Below are 12,103 nucleotides of genomic sequence, written 5' to 3'. Positions count from 1 at the left end.
GAGGAGACTTGTAGATAACTAACGTTAGCATAATTAGCTAACCGCTGCTAACGTGCTAGCAAAGATTCTATTAATCAACCGTCTCTGGTGCTAGCATCGTCACGTCAGGCTGTGCACAGTAGTGTAACATTTATTCACCATAAATTAATAAAGTTGAGTGGTTCTGCAATGTAGACTATGTTTCCGTTTTTTTGCAGTACCATGTCCCTTACATGACATGGCCCAGTGTCCTTGTAACATGCATGCAGCAAACCTAGATATGAATGTGATTTCAGCCCGACTTTTAACATTTCCTTCAAGAAGACATTTAAACCTCAAAGACCCGTAACGAGGGATCTGGAATGTTGGTTACCTAGCAACCAAGACGCTGTCTATTGAAAAGGGAACTATGTTTTGATGCTTAAGAACGATGTCAAAATTAAAATTTTTAAACAATAATGGGGTGTTTTCAGATTATTTAGTTTGTGGTAGAATTGTTGTATAAAAGCAATATAGCACTCGTGATCGTGGGATTGGACATGGATATTCCCACGGCTGTTGTTGCCTGCGCCACTCGGCCTCCGGCCTCGTGGCTACGGCCGAACAACACCCGTGGGAATATCCATGACCAAACCCACTCTCACTCGTGCTTAAGTATAGAGTGGTGAAGTCCCGCCCCTTCCGTTTGCCTCCATGGGACCTATCTTTCAAAACATTTTGAACGGCAGTCTATGGCGAAAAAGAAATTATTTTCTGGTCCCGGTTGACTTGTGCCTTGAATTAGCCATTTGATGTTTGTCAATTTTAAAGAAAATTTTTCATGTAAAGACATTTGCAGTTTGTTTCGTAACTATTGAATTACAACATTGTGAAAGACCGTAATTCCAACGACTACAAACCCATCAGTCGCGCTAGTGACGTTAGCTCATTCACAGCCACACTAGATTGTACAAGCATACCAGCAACAGGTCTTAATTGGGCTTTCCTTGCCGAAGAAAATACCATGAGTCAGAGGATTAAACACATCAGGTAAGTTGTATTCATCCATAGACTGTACATTACATACTGTTAAGTGACATAGCAGGCAGAAAGATGCAACCGTTAACTAGCATAACAGCTCTTATCGTTTCATTACGTTGGTGACGTACATCGTTCGAGACGAGAGATGTAGTCCACTGAGTGGATTCGCACAAAACCAACATAACTTTTGAAGTCTATCGAACAACAGTACTTTCTTGACGTGAAAAATTATCTTTTAAATTCACACACATCATATGTGAAATTTGTGGCACAATTCAAACTGGACCAAAAAATAATTGTTATCTCTCCATTAACTCCCGTTCATAATTTTTTGAAAGATAGGTCCCATGGACCGGAAGTAGAAGGGGCGGGACTTCACCACTCTATTAACGTTTTTCATGTGACGTATTCTAGGTTCTATAGCTTTGTTTACATCCACCTGGTAGGCAAGGGACAAGTTGAACCCATTGAACATCGTTGTCTGCAGCTGCCTCTCAGTAGGCTACATCTCTGTATTTCAGCAATGTCAACATTTCAGGCATCAATAAAGGTGATGATGAAACGTTATCCCATTGTTCAATATTTGCTAGCCTGTCACAGGAACGTTATTTCGCTAAAATCGCCCTGATTTGGTGCATTGATCTGTATCGATAACGTTATGGGAGAACCTGCATGTAGCCTATGGTAGCCTAACTTTTTTTCTCTGTTCAAAACTCGGTTTACACGAAGACAGTAGACTTTCTAAGAAGCTGTGAAATTTGGCCAGAAAGGAACATGTCTTCCCTCTGAAAGTTGACACAAAATCAAACAATATTTGATAATTTAACTTGAACTGAACAGCGACAGGTTTTGGTAGGCAGTAGACTCAGCAGACCGTAAAAAAACGGTAGCCTACATAGCCATGCAGCGTCAGTCAGCATCATGTAACATTATGTCGTTAAAGTCATGAATCCTGTAACATATTATAACATATAACAGCGATGACTCATTCGAAGCCAATCTGCATGGATATATAACCACCCAGAAAAACTCAGAATGTGAGTGATAAAGTTCATTAATTGTATGAAACCTTTTTACTAGTTCATTGCAGCATCGGCTATATTAGGCTGTTATGCTAGCTCAGCTAGCTCTTTAAATATGCTGTTATTTTATTCATGTGGACTTGATTAAACGGGTAAAGATAATTCATAAACTGCTTATTTCTTACATGACTGAAGCAGTAGCCTAGGTTCAACAGTGGTGTTTGAGGTTGCTGTGTTAAGTTGTTGTGTGTGATCGCTAAACAATTCATAGGATCAAATCAGTTTATTTTGACAGACGGGAGTTAGCCTAACTGACCAGTGGGGTGTACTACGAATCTCGATTAGTGGGTTAGCGAGGTACTGTATGTTGCGCTCAAAGCCAGGGTATGCTGTGACACGAAAGTGGATCTGTTTTAGTGTCGCTATATCACCATGGTATCTTATGCTGTCAACCAAACCTGGTCGGGAGGAGGTTATGTGCTAAATTATAGCTCAAATCGTGTAATCTACCGCCCGCTGACCAATCAATTGTCTTAAAAACGAAGTTCTTGTCGTGGAAAAAATCACTAACTTTTAACTCTAACTTAGCACTCTGAACAAAAACCAGCGGAGAACGGTCTGAGATGAGAAGTGGCCGCTTGTGGCCTTTTATTCACAAGTCCTCCTGGGTACAGCTCTGAAAAAATGCACAGAGACTAAGTGTAGCCAGGCAGGAGTTGTGAATGATGGATGTCCTCTGCAGCGGAGACTCCATGACCCAGGCCTTGGGGAGAAGGTGCGCACGTTCTGAGGATTTTCCTCTTGGGGAAAGTTTTTGTATGTTATCAAAACACCTCCTTTTTTCGTATGGCCAACCCTGGCCGGGTGTCTGCCCCCTATGTAAATGGCAGACCCCCTTGTAGCCAATCAGTATACACTCAATAAATTATATTGGTGGATGAGCTCACCAAGCTGCCACAAAAATTATTAAATAATCCCCAGTAGGCCTGTGTCACGTTCGCGCACATGCATGACATCCTCCCCCAGCTTCTGCCTGGCCACCTGGCTGCACATGAACTCTTCATGAACTTTACTACATATATCTCAAAATCTCATAACACATGACATCTTCAAAAAAAATCTGCCACATTCTCTCACGTGTAGGATTCTGTCATATATCTTACAGGTGGAGCTCCGCCTCTACTAACATTTTGGATCTCGAATGCGCTTTAATAGGGCGGTGCGTGCAAATATCCCACTATGGACGTGTATACCATACAACAACTGATGACAATTGATTTATTTTATGTTATTGGTTAGACACAAAAAATGACCGCAGTGTAGATTAAGCTATCGCTCATGAATGCGGAAGTAATTGTTTTTAAATAGAGGCGGTCTTGTGAGTCTCCACGTTTCACGATTGGCCAACGTCATCCCAACACCGAGAATATATCACATAACTGCTATCGTAGTATCACTTAACGTATACCCCTGAGTCAAGGCTTTGTCAAGCCTCGCTATGTCTATGTGACAGGACCGAGAACTGAGCATCAAAACTATGATTACTATTTGTACAGGATGACCCACTGAGCAAAGAGACGTTCATAGGACGTCTTTTCTAAGTCATTTTTGGACGTCAAATGTAAGTCACCTGGACGTGCAGACTGTTACTCCAGGCGACGTCTATTGAACGTCCATTTATGACGTCCACAGTGCGTCCGTATAGGAGCTATTTCTAGTCCAAATGTGGTCTTTGTGGACATTTTTTCGACGTCATCTTTGTGGACGTCTTTTCGACGTCAAATTCGGACTCATTTTAGACATTGATTTTATACTGTACTGCTTATAGTTTCTATGCATAACTGTAGTCCCATTTCAGAAGGTGGCATGCTGTTCCAGTTAATTTTCCTATAGCTTTATTTGACTTTCTCACCAGCAGATGGTAACTGGAAATGCATACCAAGACATACATTTCCACTTCAAATCTGCTACCGAGCCAAATGAAGCTTTAGTAAAATTAACTGGAACAGGTTCCTACCTTCTGGACATGAGACTACAGTCAGATTAACAATAAATCACAATCCAATCCCGACTGTTGTTTTCCCCATCTTTATTGCAAACATGACCAGATTATTGCAAACATAACCAGATTCACCTAATGAAAATAAAAACTAATTCTGGGCTAAAACAACATTATCAGCTACATAGCCTCTTTTTTAACACAGATAAATGGTTGGAATGGAATCACACACAACAAAAACAAAATCAGCCCTGAGTGACTGAAGCCCCCCCTCCGTACGTACATGAATCTATTTTCCCCCACCCTAGAAGTCACTCATAATTGAAAAGCTGAGTGAACAATAGAGGGAGAGAAGGTGGTAGTTTCAAAAGTGTCTCTTGCTCAGCGTCCTGTCGTTCATATTAGACTACACACTTACCATCCCAAGGCAATGGGAACGTCCACCTTCCACTCCCAGTCACTGCATCTGCACCACAGAAAGTATGTTTTAGAAATGACCAAATGACAAAACTTGACAGATGCACAGAATACATCAATGCTACTGACTGAGGTGTTTTGATATATAATTGCGGTCTTTGAACAACTCACTAAGCCTTGGTGAAATCACATCTGGAGCTGGTGGGTGTCCTTAGAACATCTCTGTTGCTGCCGGATCTGTGGCGATATCTGGAGTCGTCACTGTTGCTGCCGGATCTGTGGCGATCTTTAGAGGCGTCTCTGTTGCTGCCGGATCTGTGGCGACCTTTAGAGGCGTCTCTCTTGCTGCTGGATCTGTGGCGATTTTTAGAGGTGTCTCTCTTGCTGCCGGATCTGTGGCGATATCTAGAGTCATCACTGTTGCTGCCGGATCTGTGGCGATGACTGGTGGCGTGTCTGCGTTGGGACGTGGATCTGGACCTGTATTGGGAGACTTTGTTGCGTTGGTTGTAGGCATCAATTACATGATCTCTGGCTGCATGTTGAGATCCTGAAAAAAACAAAGAATGTTCTTCACAAGGCCTGATAAAATGGCAAAGTGATGAGATGAACACTCAGAGAGAGCTTTAAAAAGACAAAGAATGTTCAGAGATGGAAAATTATCAAAATGTAGGCAAAAAGATGAGCATTACTTCTGATCAATATTTACCCAGTGTTGACGTTTCCCTTTCACCAGATCCACTGGCACGCTCCACCAGACCAGACAAGGCTGAAACATATGATTGAGCCTGTAACTAGTGTCTTGTGTGTAAATATGTGTATAGTGAATATTGCAAAGGGAGAAGTAAATACCGACAAGGACTGGACATTTCCCTGCCCTGAGAGTTGTCTGCACACTCCGCTTGTACATGAGGCTGTTCATCTCCAGAGGCTGAAACACATCCAAATCAGCCTGTAACCATCATGTTGTCAATACAACACATTACCATGCTTCATAAGCAGTGTCTGGAATAACGCCGTTTAAAAGAACGACGTTAGGTAACAACGTTATTTTTTTAGTAACGGGGTAATCTAACTAATTATTTTTCCCATCGTTACAACGCCGTTAACGTTACTGGACGTTAAATGCGGTGCGTTACTATGCTTTGATTGAATAGCCTAAACTGTGTAATCCGAACGCACCCCTGGCTCACAGCTAGCGAGGAGGTGGGTTAATAACGACGTAGGCGATTAGAAATGGCTAAGGCAGAGTCATGTGTCATGATAGCCAATCAGAGCCAGTGTTTTTACACACTTGTCAGTACACGCGCCACACACGTACACGAAACAGCAGAGGTCAGGAGCAATCCGACGATGAAAAGTTGCCATTTTCAAGGTGGAGATATAAGCACTACTTCAAATTCATTGTGGTCAAAGGCAAGGACGTGCATGTAATGTGTACATTATGTCGAAGCGAAGACTTTGTCGACATCCGTTGTAAGCAACTGTAATTTAATGAAGCATCTCACACACGCATCTAAAGCTAGTGGCCAAAAAACACCGATACCTCCACCACAGATGATAGCTCGCCATCCACTAGCAAAGAAGGACTCGGAGCAAAGTCCTCCAAGCAGCAAAAGCTAGATCTTTCTGCCTCACAACAAAAACCTATGACAAACCCGGTCATTGTCCCGGTGACAAACCACTAACACTAGGAAGGTGAAAATAACCTAATTCTCCATGGGTTGAGAGCCCGTCACACTACGTGGAAGGGTCTGCGACACTTCCCCAACCGGCCGAGGTAGCCTGTGGAGATTGGAATGCTGACCCGCTCCCACTCGGTTTGTCCTCCGCTGTACTACCTGCCCAGCCAGGGCCGACTGGGTTAAAGTATCTGATGCAGGGAAGTCGAAGCATACTGCTTCATTTACGTCTGCCGGTGCGTCCTCCGCTAACATGGTTGGAACACAGCCCACTGGCCCTGCCGCTGCCGCGGTGGGAATGCCCCCCAATTCCGATCTGGCAGAGATTTTAGATGGCCCAGGGACTACAGCAACTAGGTCATCACCCTCAGAGTCGCTGCTGGGGTGTGGAGAAGCAGGAACCTGCGGTCTAATGGGGTTCACTCCCATAATGGGCCATCTAATGGGCCTGGGGTTCACTCCCCACCCAAGCCTTCAGCAGTGTCCGATGGACTTGTTTGGCCTGCTGCAAATTGTCAACAGGTGCTATGGTGTACACAGAACCCCCTCTGGTGGTGCCTTCAGTACCATGTGCATGACTGGACTCCACAGATCTTGGATCTTGTGCCTGCCCCTTACATTCATATCGCGCAGGCACACTCGCTGGCCTTCCACTAGTGGCCAATCATGAACGTGTGCATCGTGGCGGGCCTTACGACTATCAGCTGCCACCTGAAGTCGTTCTCGCACGCCCTCAAAGGCCAGTCGGAGCCGGGTTTGGTGTTCTTGCACACACACTCACAGTCAACTGGAAGCCGTGGTTCCTGGCCAAACATAAGAAAAAATGGCGACTCCCCAGTTACCTGGTGAGGGGTACTGTTGTAACAGAACAGAAGTTGGGGTAAATAAGCAGTCCAGTTCCGCTTCGTAGAGGCTGGCAGGGTACGCAGCAGGTTGTGGAGGGTGCGATTGAAGCGCTCGCACTGGCCATTCCCGGCCGGGTGGTAGGGAGTGGTGCGAGACTTCTGCACGCCATAAAGGACACAGAGCTGCTGGATGAGGAGTGATTCAAAACTTCGGCCCTGATCTGAATGGAGACGACCCGGCACACCAAACTTACAGAACCATTCCCCGACCAGCACCTTTGCCACTGTTGCAGCACGCTGATCTCTAGTTGGTACAGCCATGGTGTACTTCGTGAACACATCAGTCATGACCAAGATGTTCTCTTGACCCGACGCCGATGGTTCTAGTACAGTAAAATCAATGGCTAGAATCTCATTGGGGCGGCTGGCTAACAAATGACCCATGAAACTGTGCACTCCTGGCCGGCTGTCCTTGGCGAGTTGGCACCGCTTGCATTGCTGACACCACCGAACTACGTCTGCAGACATACCCGGCCAATAGCAACGCAATCGTAACAGTTCAGTTGTCCGCTCAATGCCCTGATGCCCATGTCCCTGGTGGACTTGGGTGAGGTCCCTTGGGTGGGGACGACAACTGAGTCGAACAAGTGGCAGAAACAAACTTCACAGTGCCACCAGGAATGCGGCAGGCCCTTCTACCCTGTACCTTAGCCCGGCCCAGGCTGTGAGGAAGCTGGGTCTCTGCCCGATGGCAGCTTTGGAAGGCCTGAAAAAGGGATGGGGCTTGCGAAATCGATGGCACTTCGAACAGGGATCCACCATATTGACCAAAAAATTCACGGTAACACTTACGGAGAACATTCATTCCCAGTACACCTGGGACCTTCGAAACCTGGCTGCCGGGAGGATCTTTTACAACCAGTATGCCACAGTTGGGCAGCAGCTTGCCGCAGAGCTCTACCCCCAGTTCAGCATAGCCGAGATAAGGAATGGCCAGTCCATTTGCTGCCTGGAGTTGCAGCCACTGACATGGCCGCAGGTTGCCCTGCTCCTGGTTCTCGAGATATCTACGAAAAAATGTTTCTGTAACCGTAGTTACCATGGAACCAGTGTCAATTAAACAAGGTACAGGAACCCCCCCCAATACAAACATCCAGGTGAGGGCAAGATGACATCAAGCTAGAGATCCCACCCAGACTCCCAGACCCCTCTGAGCCTATCGATTCCCCCCCCAAACTGTGGCTCGACAGCTCGGTGGGTACTAGTTTTCCAGCAAGGTAGCGGGGGACTGGGGGCCGTCCCGGGAGACCCTGTCAAACGGGGCAAGGGATTGAGAAAGAGGGTAAACAGGCTCCCCCCCACATTCCCGTGCATAATGACCGGGACGATGACACCGGCGGCAAATCACTGGCTGCTGGGCACGATAAGGACGATGTGACTGAGTCTGCCCTTGCATCAGCGCAAGGCTCTGGGTCAACTGGGTCAATTGCTCTTGCTGTTGTTTCAGCAGCTGCTTTATTTCATTCATTTCTGAAACATTTTTATCAGAATAACTATCCGCAGATGGCCGGGGTGCCCCCTGGACACCATATTAAATAACGTGTGCAGTTGGGAGGGAATAACTCCTTCCTCTAGCGCCCCCTGGGAGACCTTCATGCTCCCAGCGCATTGCCTCTGCACGCACCTCCAATAAAGTGGAAACTGGCTCCCTTCGCACAAATTGTTTCAGCTCTCGACGCAATGCACTATCCAACACGCTCAGTAAACTGGTCACGCAGCAACACCTCGGAATTTGGAACTGCATCAGGAGCAGACTGTTTTACCCGGTCCATTAAGCTCAAAAGTGCTAAAGAAAATTCTTGTAACGTCTCACCCTCTTGTTGTTTTCGAGAAAAGAATGCTTCCTGTAGTGCGACATATGATTTTGAACATCCATACAATTCCCTCAATATGGCCATAATCTTCTCTGGGTCTTTACGTTCCACACTAGAGCGAAATTGTATTTCTTCCCTGGCCTCTCCTGCCAGATGGTCAAATAGAAAGAAGGCCTGATCGACTACAGTCAAATGACGAGCACGCATACACGCCTGCGCTTCCTCTATCCATTCATCAATGTTTAAGCCGGACCTTCCACTAAAGGAAGGACACTTACGGTCTCTCGGCACAAACACCAGTCTTTCCGCAATGGGGGTGCTACCAGAATTAGATGTTGAGCCATTGGGGGGCACAGCTGGCGTACGCTCTTGGCGCAATTTTTCGTTGTCTGCTCGCAATTGTGACACTAACTGTCTCAGGTGCACTTACTAGACAGATGGTGAGAAGTCAAGTTCGCCCGAGGTGACCTTCCAATGGTAGCTGCTGCTGTTCTGTTCTAACCACTCAGAGAGAGAGAGAGAGAGAGAAATATCCAAACAACCACTCATACACACCCTACTTACACAACACGATAGAACACACTCTACCCGTTACACAGACACCTCCGCCCTGATTCAGACCTGACCCTGCTCACAGCGCCAATTGTGACAGGACCGAGAACTGAGCATCAAAACTATGATTACTACTTGTAGAGGATTAGGCAGGGCAGGCAGTCTGAAGGACAGGCGGAGGCAGAATTATAATCCATTCAAAGTTTATTATTTTAGTTTCTCAATAACTTAGCAGTTCACAGTAAAACGGTACTAACAGTGGGCCCACTACATTCACCACAGGTCAGGCTACACAACATAGAGACAACAGGCTGACAAGTTAACTGGATTGAGCTTACCGGATGTATACGGTAAGCTCGTATACGGGGCGGTGGTAGTGTAGCGGTTAAGGAACTGGGCTAGCGTGCAGTAGCCTGAAAGTTGTCGGTTCAATTCCCGGCTTCCACCGTTGTGCCCTTGAGCAAGGCACTTAACCCCAAGTTGCTCCAGGGACAATGTAATCCCTTGTAATATAGTTGACATATGTAAGTCGCTTTGGCTAAAAATGCGTCAGCCAAATGTAATGTAATGTAATGTAATGTAATGTAATGTATACAAACCAATTGGAGCACAATCCCGTACTTCAAGGGATCAATAAAAAAAAATTACTAAACAAATTAATAGAAATTACAGAAATTATAAGCAAACAAAAACCCACAGCAAACCAAAGAAAAGCATCAGAGACACCACAGCAAATCAAAGCAAATAAAGAAACACCACAGCACAAGCAAAAGGATTTAGCACCAAATGACTTATACACATTCACCCAAGCGTAGCCACCAGCAAAGCGGAGCCAGCATGCAGACAGCACAATAACTAAACAAACACAAGCAGTTAAACCCTAACGTTGACTAAACAAAACAAAAGCGACAGAATACACACATACACGTACAGTACATGCTCGTTCTCACATACAAACATGCACAGAGACACACGCACCTGCACTGCAACCAACAAATTGAAGCCCAAGCACCCGCAGATAGCGGACACCCTTCGGCTGATGATAATCGGCAACAATCTGTTGCAGGCTGAGGAAACGACAGGGCCTTAGTAGAGGCAAGCTAGGCTAGAACACGCCAAGCAGCAGAATGGAACAGTACAGCAGCAGTCAATGAATAGCCTACAACAGATACAGCGTCAATACAATGTCTTAATTAACATCAAATACTGAAATACTACCTTAATAAACCTACCGTGCAATTACGAGAGAGCGAGGAGAGGCCTACCCAAGCGCTAGGATGAGATGGATGACTGCTGTAAACAATGCCCAGAGCTTTAGCTATAGCTACCATGGCCAACATCACACAACGGAAAAATGTTAAAAGTAAATATCTTTACCTGAAAGGGGGAGCTTCGCGAACCCACGATTACTGAGCAGAGCAGTGGATGAGTGCATGCCGGACAACACAAGCTGTATCGGTGCTAAAAGTAAACAGAACGTTCTGAGTATCCAGAATCCCTTAACTAACAATGTAGTCCGAATTAAATGCAAGCATACCTGTAGCACGATGTCAGCAAGTGCGAAGGACCCTGGGGAGACAATGACCAGACACGGAGCTGGAATTCGCAGCGTCTACGGAGGAGCAGCTTTCCGCCATTAACCACTGCACCCTATTTATGGAGCCGTGTTAATTTCCCCATTTACAAAAGGGCGGGGCAGCAATGGGAACCAGACAGCCCCACACCCACTGCTCCGAGTCATACTGTCACATCTACATAGCCTAGATATGTCTAACGTGCTTCATAGTATACCCCACTGGGGCCTGTACTACGAAGCGGGGTTACTGGCTTATCTGGGTAACTTCGAGAGTAACTTGATCACGTGTGGCGTAACTTCCCGATTAACCCGTACTATGAAAGGTGGATAGGTTTTAACTGAGGTATGCTGCCATGGCAATTTACGCTGCATCTCAAATCTGCTCCGAGCAGGTTATGTTCTTGGTTAACCCGAGGTTTCCGTTAACCACACCCTTTATAAGTACCACCCCTCCACTAACAATTCGAGACAATGTCGGCGTGCCTGGATGATCCATATGACATTGGAGCGCAAATCGTGAGGGGCTCTCTTCGCAGGGCGAGGGGTTTTAGAGACCGCCATATATAGACTATATATATATATCTATGAAGATATAGATTGTCAGCCGAGGGAATTCGTTATCTTTGTCAGATGATCTAGGCAAAAATCTCTAATGTGACCCGTCATAGCAATGCCCTTACGTGAGCATGTATTCCATCTAATCGGTTATGCTGAACATCTGAGCAAGAATAACCTACTGTATGTCCTAAAATAAATCGGACATAAGCCTAGCCTACAGTATGCTGAACATCTGAGCAAGAATAGCCTAAAATAATTCGGACATAGCCTACAGTAGGCCTAATAAATTAAAATCACCATTTTAACAAACTTGTTGAATTGAATGTCATATTACTGTAGGCCTACCCTGCACATAAAGGCTACACATTTCCACAGCACCAGAATCCGACCGAATGCCTCCCTCAACCCCTTCCATAATCGGCCTTCCACTATTATTTGGAATAGTGGATCTGCCCAAGGTTTCTTCCTTGGTAAGGGAGTTTTTCCTTGCCCCTGTTGCTCTTGGGTGCTCCTTGTTGGTGCCCCCCACCCAATCCCAATCCTCCCCCACCTTTTTTATGCAGCCCTTGCCACTTAATC

At 45.8% G+C, this 12,103-nt stretch overlaps 1 long non-coding RNA gene across 1 annotated transcript; it reads right to left on the bottom strand.

The window, feature by feature from the left end:
* Positions 1 to 10,548: 10,548 nt before the first annotated feature.
* LOC121682115 lies at positions 10,549 to 11,142 on the bottom strand. The gene is made up of 3 exons (XR_006022433.1): positions 10,928 to 11,142; positions 10,768 to 10,851; positions 10,549 to 10,683 (listed from the first exon to the last, which is right to left on the bottom strand). It is a non-coding gene; the product is annotated as an uncharacterized LOC121682115 (long non-coding RNA).
* Between the last annotated feature and the right edge of the window lie 961 nt (positions 11,143 to 12,103).

The sequence above is a fragment of the Alosa sapidissima genome, chromosome 14 (assembly GCF_018492685.1).
Source record: "Alosa sapidissima isolate fAloSap1 chromosome 14, fAloSap1.pri, whole genome shotgun sequence".
Lineage (NCBI taxonomy): Eukaryota > Metazoa > Chordata > Actinopteri > Clupeiformes > Clupeidae > Alosa > Alosa sapidissima.
This window is presented reverse-complemented; position numbering and strand designations above follow the sequence as displayed.